At 40.4% G+C, this 13488-nt stretch overlaps 1 protein-coding gene across 1 annotated transcript in view; it reads right to left on the reverse strand.

Annotated features, from left to right (window-relative positions):
- The window catches only part of PCBD2 (pterin-4 alpha-carbinolamine dehydratase 2), a 115141-nt gene that overhangs the window by 36797 nt on the left and 64856 nt on the right, over positions 1 to 13488 (reverse strand). The window lies entirely within an intron of this gene.

A 13488-nucleotide genomic window follows, 5' to 3' on the forward strand; every position in this document is an offset into this window, starting at 1 on the left:
AATATAAACTGACCCCCAAAGTCTTGAGGAGGGACACATGAAAGGAGTTAGGAACACTAAGGAGGCAGAAAGGTATAACTTGAAACAAACCGGGTTCAATTGCTTCAACACCCCGAAAGGGCCAATGAAATGAGGTGCCAACTTGTATGAAAAAGAGTTTTACCAGAGAAGTCAGTGGAATTATTGTTGTATGAAAACTTTGCCATGGGAAGCAAAGTGGCCCAATCATCATGATGTGCCACATGAAGAGACGCAGGTAATTGACCAGAAACTGATCAATATGTTCCACATGTCCACTGGACTGGCAGTGATAGGCTAAGTCCAGTTCGACTTCTAGAAATTTGCAAAAGGCTCTTTTGAGTGAACTGCACACCCCGGTTAGACATGATGTGTAAAGGTTATCCATGAAGAAGAAAAATGTGTTCCACAAAACAAGTTCACCAGTTGACTGGAGGTAGGTAGGCCGGACAGGGGAATGAATTGGGCTATTTTAGAAAATCAATTAGTCACTACCCAGATTACAGTACATCCCGAAGAGAGAAGAAGAACAGTGATAAAGTCCATAGCAATGTGTTGCCAAGGTGCTTCCAGTATGGGTAAAGGAAGTAGTAGTCTTTATTTAGGACTCTTGTTCTGGGCACAGGTGACACAGGAAGCCACATAATCCTTAATGTCCTTAATGATTATAGGCCACCAGCAATGTTCATTGTTCAGAGATCAGGCCCATAGTTTTGTGGAGTTCCAATCAAGGACAGGACAGTGCAAGGGGAATCCCAGCAGAAGAGGACTGGGGGACATAAACCGTACATAAAATTAGATTTTCTGTATGTGAAGTATTGCCACTTGAAGCTCCTTGGGCACGGTCTAGACGTAGGGTATTGGGTAACCAAGGCCTGGAAGGCTTGCAGGAAGTTTCCAGCCAAGCCAGAATCCAAGAAGGCCTTCCTGGTAAACAGAGTCTCACAGCAAGACAAACACCTTTGAGGAAGGTGGAGCTATGATGCCAGTCTCAGCGTTCTCTTTTCCCATACAAACTCCAAGTCATTCCCCTGAAGGTGAGATATACGCAGGTGGCAAGGGAGATCAGATCGTCCAAATGTCGATGGGATGTCATGACCTGCCAGTTGGTCTTTAACACATCCAGACAGACCCTCCCAGAAAGCTGCCACCAGGCCCTCATTGTTCTGTGGCAAGCATATGGAATTGGATGGTGTACTGTTCAAGTGTGAGATTCCCTGATGGATGTGCAGTAAGGAAGAGGCAGCAGAAATGGCACAGCATGGTTTCTCAAATACCTTGCAAAAATAAACCAAGAATTCCTTCAGGTTGTTGGTCAAAGGTTCACTGTGCTCCCAGAGAGGAGTGGCCTTGGTGAGTGTTTCTCCAGAGAGTAGTGAGACCAGAAAGGATACTTTTGAGCTGTCTTTAGGGAACTAGTGAGCCTGCAGCTCAAAATTTATCGGACACTGATTCAGAAAACCTCAGCATAGCTTGGGGTCCCCTTTATAGGATGGGAGAAGCAGCAGATACAGACCAGAGCTGCCGGGGGATACAAAAGGGGTAGGTGACAAAGCAGATGCTGCAGGTGGAGCTGGTGGACAGAGTGGCTGTGGATAAGGAGTCTAAGCAGGCTCAAATGTTATAGAGATAAGAAAGGAGTTGCTCCTAGCATCCACACTGGTTTTCCAGCAACTTGATTACCTCAAGCAGATCCATCTGGGGTTCCATGGCATAAGAAAACAGTGACACAGAGGAAGTGGAACCACCAATCAAAGGAGTTGACTTAGGGCTAAACCTAAGAGCATTAAACTTGTGTTTCCCTGGCATTCACCTTTTAATCCCTATACCGGGATCTGGACTTCACTGCAGGTAATGCACAAGTCTACCAATTCCTACCCTTAGAGTAGGTTCCATGTGGTTGGCTGCTAACTCATGGGTATTAAAAGACACTGGCGCTTAACACCAAAGGGACAGGCAAAACATGTAGTCCGTTACAGGCTCAGATCAGGGCATGAGGAGTACATGCAAATCCATAAAACAATCCTAAGGTTGGTGCAGGCAGCTTAGGGTCAATTTGGTAAATAGACACAGGTCAGTTTAGGCAATAGAGAATCAGAATCAGGAATCAAACAGAAGTTGTTACATGGGCAGGGAAATTGAACAGAATGCCTTTGCCGGACACTTAAGATAAGGAACCTGTTGCTTAGGCATCTTCTTACATGGTAATGTGCCTTAAATACCTAAAATAGGCCAGCCATAGACTAGGGAAGAATTAGGATGTGTGCTGGCCCTTTAAAAGCCAGAAGGCACACGTGCCCTGCAAAAAGAAAGGAGACGCCTTTGCCAGCAAGGACTTTGGCAGCTGGTCCCACTGCTGGAGGGCAAAAGGAAGGCCAGATGGTCCATACTACTGGAACAGTAGCAGCAACGTAAGTGGATCACAGCTTAAGTACCTTTCCTTATGCTCTCTCTTCTTTGGTCCAGACATTTGCAGGTATTTATTCAGTATGGGAGGGGCATCAATGTTCTCAAAAGTCAAAACCTTTCCATTCTATCAAAAAGGTTTTCCCTCTAATCTTATTCACCTTCAGGGGAAGGTGCCTTAAATACCTAGAAGGGGCCAGCCATAGGCTTAGGAATAACAAGTGTGGGCACGCTGGCCCTTTAAGAGTCAGAAGGCGTGCGTGCCCTATAGACAAGAAGGAGAGGCATTTGCCAGCAAGAGGCAGTCTGAAGCCTGCCAGTAAGAGGCATGTGGAACTCTGGTGGGTCAGGCTCGCTGCTGGTTAGCAGAGGAGGACCTGCAGGACTGCTGCAGCAGGGTGATAGAATCGGTGCTTGTGCCCGTCCGGGGGAGCAGGACGGTGGCGGGCACAGGCCAACAACATAATAGACAGCTTATACTGTACATGTAGTTCTATTTACACTCCTCATACACCCATGACTCAAACTACAGTGGTGCTCAACAACTACAGCAAAGTCCAATATAAATTAATAAAAAAAAATAAAAAATTGCAGCATTAAAAAGTATTTACAGAAGAGTCCTTCAAAATTAAAAACATGGCACAGGTGTGGAATGTATAATATGGCAGCATCTGTTTTGCATTTTCTAATGCTTGATCATGGCCTTACATGTAAAATGGCTATTGTATACTTTGTGTCAGAAAAACAATGCACAGACCGCGATTAAGGGTACTTTCACACTAGCGTTAGAAGAATCCGTCAGGGAGTTCCGTTGCCGGAAATGCCTGCTGTATCCAGAAATCCATATACAAACGGATATCATTTGTCTCCGGATCCGAATCCGTCTGACAAATGCATTGCAATACCGGATCCGTCTCTCCGGTGTCATCCAGAAAACCAGATCCAGTATTAATTTTTTTCACAGATTTAAAGGTCTGCGTGTTTAAAGATGAACTGGAGCAAGTCTGCATGTATCCCCTTAGACCCCTTACTAGGATTTAATCCAGAACCTTTAGAGATTATAAAAGGGGAGAGTGTAAAATACTTGGGCATTCATATTACAAATAACCCACAGGATTATATTAGACTGAACGTAACATTATTGATAAATAAAACGAGAAGTAAGATATCAATATGGAAAAAGTTCCGACTGTCAATGGCAGGGAGAATCTCTCTAAAAAAATGAGTTTACTTCCAATGATTAATTACCCCCTATGGAACTCACACAAGTAAATATCCCCCCCCCCCCCCCCAATTTTTTTTATACTATAGAGAACCAATAAGTGACCCTAAGTGACCCAATATGGAGGGGACCCAGAATAAAAATGCAAATGATACAATAACCTGAGAAAGAGGGAAGGGGGGGGTCTGTCTGTTCCTGACCTAAAATTATATTTCTTAGCTGGTCAAGTAAGGAATTTGGTGGCCTGGGGGGATACTCGTATGTATAAATCAATAATGAGTACAATTGATAAAAAAGTACCAGGATGTAATATCTGTCAGATACTAGAGGCCGGTTTTCATACACAAGAAGTTTTTACGGAGTCTTCGTTAATACATTTATGGCATAAAGTATGGATGGAAGTTAAATCCTTTTGGAATAATACAGAGCTCCATGAGGACACTCTTATGGAAAAATATTAACTTAAGAGAACTAGGTTCAATAGAAAACAACATATGGTGGAAGCAAGGGATTATATATATATATATATATATATATATATATATATATATATATATCCATAAGGAAAATCTGGCAGCACTCCCTTCAGCAGTGTCACAGGGTGCAGGCGGTAGTCCCTCGATTCAGGACGGAAGACAAGAAAAAAGATCTGCAGCACTCCTTGAAAAATAAAATGTGCTCTTTATTCACACATCAAATATTGACAACGTTTCGGTTCTCTCACAGAACCTTTCTCAACTTGAGAAAGGTTCTGTGAGAGAACCGAAACGTTGTCAATATTTGATATGTGTGAATAAAGAGCACATTTTATTTTTCAAGGAGTGCTGCGGATTTTTTTTCTTATATATATATATATATATATATATATATATATATATATACACACACAGTACAGACCAAAAGTTTGGACACACCTTCTCATTCAAAGAGTTTTCTTTATTTTCATGACTATGAAAATTGTAGATTCACACTAAAGGCATCAAAACTATGAATTAACACATGTGGAATTATATACATAACAAACAAGTGTGAAACAACTGAAAATATGTCATATTCTAGGTTCTTCGAAGTAGCCACCTTTTGCTTTGATTACTGCTTTGCACACTCTTGGCATTCTCTTGATGAGCTCCAAGAGGTAGTCCCCTGAAATGGTTTTCACTTCAAAGGTGTGCCCTGTCAGGTTTAATAAGTGGAATTTCTTGCCTTATAAATGGGGTTGGGACCATCAGTGGCGTTGAGGAGAAGTCAGGTGGATACACAGCTGATAGTCCTACTGAATAGACTGTTAGAATTTGTATTATGGCAAGAAAAAAGCAGCTAAGTAAAGAAAAACGAGTGGCCATCATTACTTTAAGAAATGAACGTCAGTCAGTCAGCCGAAAAATTTGGAAAACTTTGAAAGTAAGGGCTATTTGACCATGAAGGAGAGTGATGGGGTGCTGCGCCAGATGACCTGGCCTCTACAGTCCCTGGACCTGAACCCAATCAAGATGGTTTGGGGTGAGTTGGACCGCAGAGTGAAGGCAAAAGGGCCAACAAGTGCTAAGCATCTCTGGGAACTCCTTCAAGACTGTTGGAAGACCATTTCAGGGGACTACCTCTTGAAGCTCATCAAGAAAATGCCAAGAGTGTGCAAAGCAGTAATCAAAGCAAAAGGTGGCTACTTTGAAGAACCTAGAATATTACATATTTTCAGTTGTTTCACACTTGTTTGTTATGTACAGTATATAATTCCACATGTGTTAATTCATAGTTTTGATGCCTTCATAGTCATGAAAATAAAGAAAACTCTTTGAATGAGAAGGTGTGTCCAAACTTTTGGTCTGTAATATATATATATATATATATATATATATATATATATATAGATATATATAGAGAGAGAGAGATTGGGGCAGATCAGGAAGAATGGGGAGCTAATAGGGTTTCAAGAATTGAAAGAGATATGGAATTCCCGATAAAGAATTTTATTATTATCAGTTAAGACATGCCATAAAATCCTGTTTGCATGATGAGAAAGATATTAAGGGACTCCCGAAGTTGTTAGCCAAAATTGCAAAATCAACTCGAAAAAAATGAAAATATCTCCGGTTTATAATGCTTTGATACAGCAAAAGTTAAATAAGGTGGGTGGATCGATGGGAAAGAAAAAATGGGAAGGAGTGGTTGACTCGATGGACACCGAAAGTTGGGGGATGATTTTGAGGGGGTTAAAAAAAGTTACCACAAATCCCTCTCATAGACTTATGCAATATTTTGTTGACCATCGACTCTACTATACCCCTAAAAAACTTATGAAGTATTATAAAAATAAGATATTTAAATGCCAGAAGTGTGATGAGATAGGGGTAAACGATGTACATCTTTTATGGCATTGTAAATTTATTCAAGCGTTTTGGAGCAAAGTGATCGCTCAAATTCAAAATTATCAGCAAGCAGAGATCCCATGAAGGTTTCAAGTATGTATCTTGGGCGATATGAGAAGTGTAGGACCTGCCCGACATCAAGATCCAGTCGCTAAACTATTATTCCAGGCAAGAAGATGTATAGTTACGCCATGGGTAAATAAAAGAGCACCATCGATTCAAATGTGGGAATACTACGTTAAATACTCTTTAGCCTGTGAAAGATTCCATATAAAGTCAGAGAAAGGACTGCTGAAGTTTGACAAGATGTGGGAAAGATGGAGGATATAGGTTACAAAAGGAGAGGGGGATACAGAGAGAGAGAGAGAGAGAGAGAGAGTGTTGATAATTAATGCTGGATCTAGCATTCTGGCAAGTGCAGGCTGCGGTATTTTCTCTGGCCAAATACCGTAAAAGGGACCACATCCCGATGCATACTGAACGGATTGCTTTCTATTCAGAATGCATTAGGATAAAACGGATGCGTTTTTTTCTGGTATTGAGCCCCTATGACGGAACTCAATCCCGGAAAACTTTAACGCTAGTGTGAAAGTACCCTAAGGCAGGTACACATTCCTTTTCTGTATGGTCTGTACAGAAAGTTGAGGCTAAGTTCACACAGTATAATCAGTGGCAGATTAGTAGCACATTACTAGCTGAAAATAGGTCATTTTGGTGGTAGATTTGTAATTTGGTGGTTTTAGAAGAGTTTTTACAAGAATATTGTTTGAGGTTCCTCTCCTTCCACATTGACTTCTATGAAATGTACAATAAAATCTTCTTCCAAGAAGTAACAAGTCACTTCTCAAGCGTTTTTCAAATAAGCTACTGAAAAAATGTCTGCCAGTTTATACTGTGTGTACAAGGCAGTATTTTTAACACTAAAGTCAATGGGGAAACCTTTGGTGAGTTCTGAATGTTGATTTTGCAGCTTAAAACTAAAAATTCTCGCTGTTGAACCAGAGGCAGGTTTTAGCTGTGTGAACATACCCTCAGTAGGCTGTGTGTGTGTGTGTGTGTGTGTGTGTGTGTGTGCTTTATGGTTGCAGATGCAAGGAAGTCATTGAGAACAGCCTCCTTCTTCAAAGACTAGGGAAGGACAGGGGAGATGCATCCAGAGCTTTGTGTGCACCGTGAAGCTATCCTATCTCGGCCTCAACATACCAGTACAGCTGAACAACTATAATTACATTTCTTGCCCTTTGACATAACCCCAGTCTACACAGTAAAGCTGACATGTGAGCTGCATAAGACAAGATGTATCAGTCTATTGTATTTTCTTTAGATGCCAAAGTACAAAGTACATTAAAATAAAAACAGCAAACTATTAATACAGTACATTTTTAGAAAGAAAATCTGAATTAAATAATGACATTTTGTACTGATGTAGCCACCGGCTGTTTGCTTTTTTTTTATTTTCTTTTTGCTGGTCACTGACAAGGCCGCACATGCTCAGTTTTATCCTTCAACTGCCTCCTGAGCTGTGATAGGGAGAGCATGGACACGCCTCCTGAGCTGTGATAGGGGGGGCATGGACACGCCTCCTGAGCTGTGATAGGGGGAGTATGGACATGCCTCCTGAGCTGTGATAGGGGGGGCATGGACACGCCTCCTGAGCTGTGATAGGGGGAGTATGGACATGCCTCCTGAGCTGTGATAGGGGGAGCATGGACACGCCTCCTGAGCTGTGATAGGGAGAGCATGGACACGCCTCCTGAGCAGAACAATGACTGAAGAGATCTCTGGTTCAATGTGAGGTACAGGGCAGGTTCGAGCTTTGTTAGAAAGAGATAGTCATGTACTATATGATGTTTGATTTTCATTTTTTAAATTAGTTAGGAGGTAACCCCTTTAAATGAAGCCAATTCTCTTGCATGTTGACCTCTTGCTGAAAATATGAAATAAGCAAGATCTCCTCGTTCAAATCCTCAAGTTAACGTCAAATGAATAGCACCGACACTGGCCTATGGAAAAGGGCTGTTTTATTGGGCAGCACCACCAGTGGCTTGTAGATATTTCCTAATGAAATGTGCAGCTTTTAATATTTTTAGCTTCATTACATGAGAACCTGTGACTATCATTCCTAAAGCTTGCTTGGGGAATTTTAATAGAAGCAGCGGGTCAGGTTTTCAACCACTGGTTTGAGGCCTGTCAGGACTAGGGATGCAAAAAAAATGCAAAGCTACAGTTTAGGAACCAATTTGTCTGGAATATGGGCAGCTCTGCACAATAAATCATGATGTAACTATGTTTTCAATGCCCAGCTAACAACATTCCTAATTTTTTCGGAGCAACATGGTTGGTTATAGACTCATTTTATAAATGGTTTCCATATATCTCAGCATCATTTTTTAGAAAAGGCTTTGCAGCTGAATATCATTTTTCCTTGGATGGATTTATATTGCCATTTTTCTAAACATAGCTATAAAATCTAATCAAGGACTATTGAATATTTGCCTTTTCAACCTTTAGCTTTTATGGCAATAGTTAAATTGACAACCCAGCCTATAACAAGCTCATTTAATACCAAAATCAAAAATCAGGCAGCATGGAAGAGCAGAGAGTCTTTATCAAAGAGTTGTTAGTTTTAGGGTACTTAAAAGGAAATTCCACGCACAAAATGTATTTATAAGTTTTCTTGTAGAAATGCCGCTTCTGAGAAAGTCATAAACTGCCCAATTGCCTTTTTAAATAGCACCTATTCAGGGTAATGATTTATTGGGCCAATCATCAAACATCAGGAATATTTTGCTATAAAATAAAAAAAGATCTCATTTATTTTTAGCTTCTTTAACCCTTAGGATACCGGAAGTTTTTGCATTTTCATTTTTCTTCCCCATCTTCCTTGAGCCCTAACTTTTTTATTTTTCCGTTCACATATCTATATATGGGCTTATTTTTTGTGGGACAAGTTGTACTTTCTAATACCACCTTTTAATATGCATAAAATGTAGTCTGGTGGAATTGGAAAAAAACGCAATTCCTCCACTGTTTTACAGGTTTTGTTCCTATGGTGCTCCCTTTGTGGAAAAACTTAAATTTGCCCTTCATTCGCTGGGTCAGTACGATTACAATGATACCACATATTTATACGTTTTTTTTTTATGTCTAAACAGTGTAAAAATAAATTAAAACTTTATTTTTTAAATCACTATATTCTGACCTCCATAGCTTTTTTATAGTTATATCTACTGAGCTGTATGATTTTTGGTGGAATGATCTGTAGTATTTATTGATACCATTTTAGAGTGTGTGTGACTTTTTGATCACATTTTATTACATTTTTTGGGGGTAAGAGAATCAATGAAAAAATGGACAATCGGCCATTTTTCACAGTTTTTTTTTTCATTAAGCCAGTCACCGTATTGGAAAAATATTTTAGATTTTAATAGTACAGGTGTTTTTAGACGCAGTGGTGCCCATGAGGTTTATATTTATATTTTTTATATTAACAGTTTTTTTTTTTACTTTTTTATGGCATTGTAGCTCATCATTGTTTGAAGGTACAAAACTTTTTTTTTCATTCTGAACCATCATGGTTCTTATAGATCCATGATGCGCGCCACCTGCTGGACAAAAAAAGAATTGCAGCTTCAATACCATGGGTCTCTTCAATTACCAGCATAATCATGCTGGTAAGAAGCACGAACTTCAGGATTTTTGAGATACCGGCTTCAAAGGCTTTAATGGACACGATCTATATTATTGCTAGTCGCGGTCATTAGCCGCAGGTCCATGCAATGGTAGCGAAAGGGTTAATGAACTGTAATTTACTTTTTGTAATGTTATGTCATTTTTTATAATTTCTTTTCGGTTTTTCAAAATCCTGATTAAACAATATGTTATTTTGTGATTATACATTCCCTAAAGAGGTTTTCCAAGTGTTTTTTTTACTGATTACCTACCCTCTGGATAGGTACGCAGTATCTGACCAGTAGGGCTCCGACACCCGGGAATCCTGCAGATCAGTACCGCCGCAGCCTTCTCCTCCTGGGGCTGAGCTGCGATTCCAAGCACAGCTGCTATACAATGTACGGCGATGTGCTTGGTAAACAGAGATAAGGCTGCAGTTCTACTGCTAGTGCCGAGACCTTCTCAAACAGCTTATCGTCGGGTATCCCAGGTGTCATTCCCCACCGGTCAAATACTGATGACCTATCCGGAGGATAGGAAAAGCCCTTTAATGGTTTAATACGATTTAATAAAATCACAATTCAAGCAAAACGTCAGATGTTAAGAGTACTAAAACAGATTTTTACAAATAAAAACTAGTTTTCGTTATAAGCATAACCTCAAACTTCTTTATACTCACACTTTACTATTTTAAATTTCACATCCATGCCTCGGGGTGGACCAGTGATGTCAAGTTCTTACTGTAGACTGTGTTTTCTCCTGTACAACAGCTTCCCTGAGACATGGCTGTCACTTCTAAAGCACAAAGCGAGAACTGACCGTCAAACTAAAGCTCTGTTCACATATTGCCTTCTCTCACATCAGGACTATCTCCCAATGAAAATGCCATGAAGTGACTGGCTGTGAATTTCCCACTGTAGATATCATGAAGCGATTGGCTGTGAACAAAGCCTAGACAGAACCCAGTATAAAGTATAAAATGTTTCTACTGTAAAAATATTTCCAAGACTGCATCAAATGGAACATTTTTTTTTGGATACCATATAATAACCTTCATATGAAAAAGTTGCCATACAGAGGTACAATAGGGACCCATAGACTTATACTGCTGCTGCATTATAGCTCTACACAACTTGAAACTTGTAGCTATAATATGGCCATATGCATGAAGCCTTAAGTTTAATACTTCTTGAATAATTATTGATATAAGCCAATGTTAGTTATTTTTTTACAAAATAAAGATAAAGCTGTGTGACTGCAAAATTCAATGCAGACAATCATTTTCAAAAGGTATCTTGCAATGAAATGGCAATAACAAGAATTGTCAGATCTGCAGCATACAAGCTGAAATGGTGCCAAATTCCATGTTAATGGAAATACCTGGTGTTAGCGTACTGTTTGACCCATGGCTATATTTATTTAATAGACCTATAAAGGGCATGCCGGTAAATTCCTAACACTTCATTATCAGTGCTCTGACAGCAGCTACATGTACCCCGAGAAACTTACAGAAAAAACAGGGCATCAGTAAGTTACTGTATTACAGTCAAAATATGGTTTATATGTAACCTCACTTGATAAAAGTAAGAAAACATATTGGAGTCCGCCACCGTTTCACAATATAACACACAACTATTGGTAAGAGGTTTATAGGCTGTTGTGATTTTAGCTAAAACCCATGTACAGTAAGTAGAACAAAAATGGAGTGGTGGACCAACACGTGCACTACTGCTTCATTCATGGAGGAGACTCGGGGATCCCTCGTTCCCAGGATAGAAAAGGTCCCAGAGGTCGGACACCCTGCCATCCAATATTTATCATGTACTTTTGTGGGGTAACCCTTTCAATGCTCTCTGTCAGATCAGAGGGACTCATTTAGAGCACCACATGTTCCCTATGCTATCCAACTAGTGTTCCTGGTCAGGGTTTCTCACATTATAGTAATCAATGCAGTGTTTCTCTGTATGTTTATATAGGACTATCAAGAGAACAGTAGTGCTGCCATTTTGTTGGTCATTCCATTCTTCCACCTTCCATTTTGAGATTACCTTGTAGATAATCATTCCCTGCACAGCAAGGTCATTGAGAACTTTTATCTCTTTGTGATCACTGTTACAAAAGGACAGCATTTTCGCATTTTAATGGAACAGCGCTGACAAAATACAATTAGATTTCTTAAAATTTTCTATGAATAGAAAAAAACAGAAAAGTACTATATGACATATTAAACATTTTCAAATTAACAAACTGTGACATACACATAACACTATGCTATGCCTATATAAAAGGAGACGTTAAAGAGGTTATACAATAAAACATATTCCTATGCAATGAATTGGGAATTTCAAATGAATTATCGCTACATACATTCAATAAAAATACGGTTTGGTTTTTTATGTACATTGAATTTTATTCTCTGAGAGTGCCCCCTACTGTTTATCATGTGGCCAAAATGATGGTCCACTTTTTCCTGCATTCGGTGGAAGACTAATATGCTCAGTAGCTTCCCTGCGCATACAGTCACCCAGGTGGGCATCTGTCAAGCAGGTTCTAGATTTAGACTTTAATATTATCATTGCTGAACATCCAGATGTAGTACCCCCAGTAGTTAAAATGCCCCCTATAGTGTGTCCACTATTTTTAATAACCCTCTAGTACCACCAGTAGATATAATGCACCCTGCAATGCCTCTAACAACTATAATGCCCCCTGTAGGTAAAATGCTCCCCTATTGCCCCCAGTAGTTATTATTTTCCCTATAGTGCACCAGTAGGGGCCTCCTGTAGTGCCCCTAGTAGGTATAAGGCCCCTCAGAACAGCCCCAAATAGGTTTAATTCCACTTTCAATGCCCCCAGTAGGTATGATACCCCTCAGAAGTGTCCCCAGTAGGTATAATTCCCCCTTAATCGCCCCAGAATTTAAAGTGCCCCTCAGTTTATATGGTAACTGCCCCTTGTAGTTATATCCCCTCCTCCCATTTCGTGGTGCCCCATCGTGACACCTTCCCCCTAGTGCGAGTTAAAAAAAAAAATCTGCCTCTTTCTAGGCATCTGCAATGCAGGCACTGGCCTCTTCTGGCCTGTGGCCCGAGTTGCCGACTTCTTTGTCCAGGTGCACATGATGAAATCAATGTGCCACCTGCATCTTGGCACAGGTGCAAATGATGACATCATCATGCCGCCTGAGACCCAGCACAGGAGACCGCGTTGATGTTATCATTTCACAACTGCCTGCGCTGGTCTACTGTCTCATAGGCCTCAGGCCTAGTGGCCTGTGGCATATCAGAATAAATGGCGGGGCAGGGAACCATTGATTACCGTGTTCCGTCATTAGGCACAGAACAGCAGCGGGCCTGTCTCCTACATTTACTTGGATCATTCAAGCAAGCGTAGGAGGATGCAGTGCGTGAGCCACATGCAACTTGCGAGCCACGAGTTGGGGATCATTGCTCTAGACACCTGAGGACACCTGAGGAAATAGCTTTTCATACCATAGTAATATTCATTACTGGGATCGCCGTTAGCACTTGTGAGGGACTGCTTTCTACGCAAAGCAGTGAACAACATCTGACTGCGATGGACTCCTGGGGTTTCATGTGATTGTAAGCCACCCACAGAAAGTGGAAAGAAAAGCCCTCCAGATAATGTGAGTAAAAAAAAGAAGAAAAAAATTACACTAGAGAGCAGTATTTTATCTTGCTAGTGTTAAAATAATGGTATGCATTACTCCAGATACTTTTATTTTTTAATATGTGGCATAACCACTTTATACTCTTAGGCTAGTTTCAGACAAGCGCCAGGCTT

Source organism: Bufo bufo, chromosome 1, assembly GCF_905171765.1.
Source record: "Bufo bufo chromosome 1, aBufBuf1.1, whole genome shotgun sequence".
Taxonomy (NCBI): domain Eukaryota; kingdom Metazoa; phylum Chordata; class Amphibia; order Anura; family Bufonidae; genus Bufo; species Bufo bufo.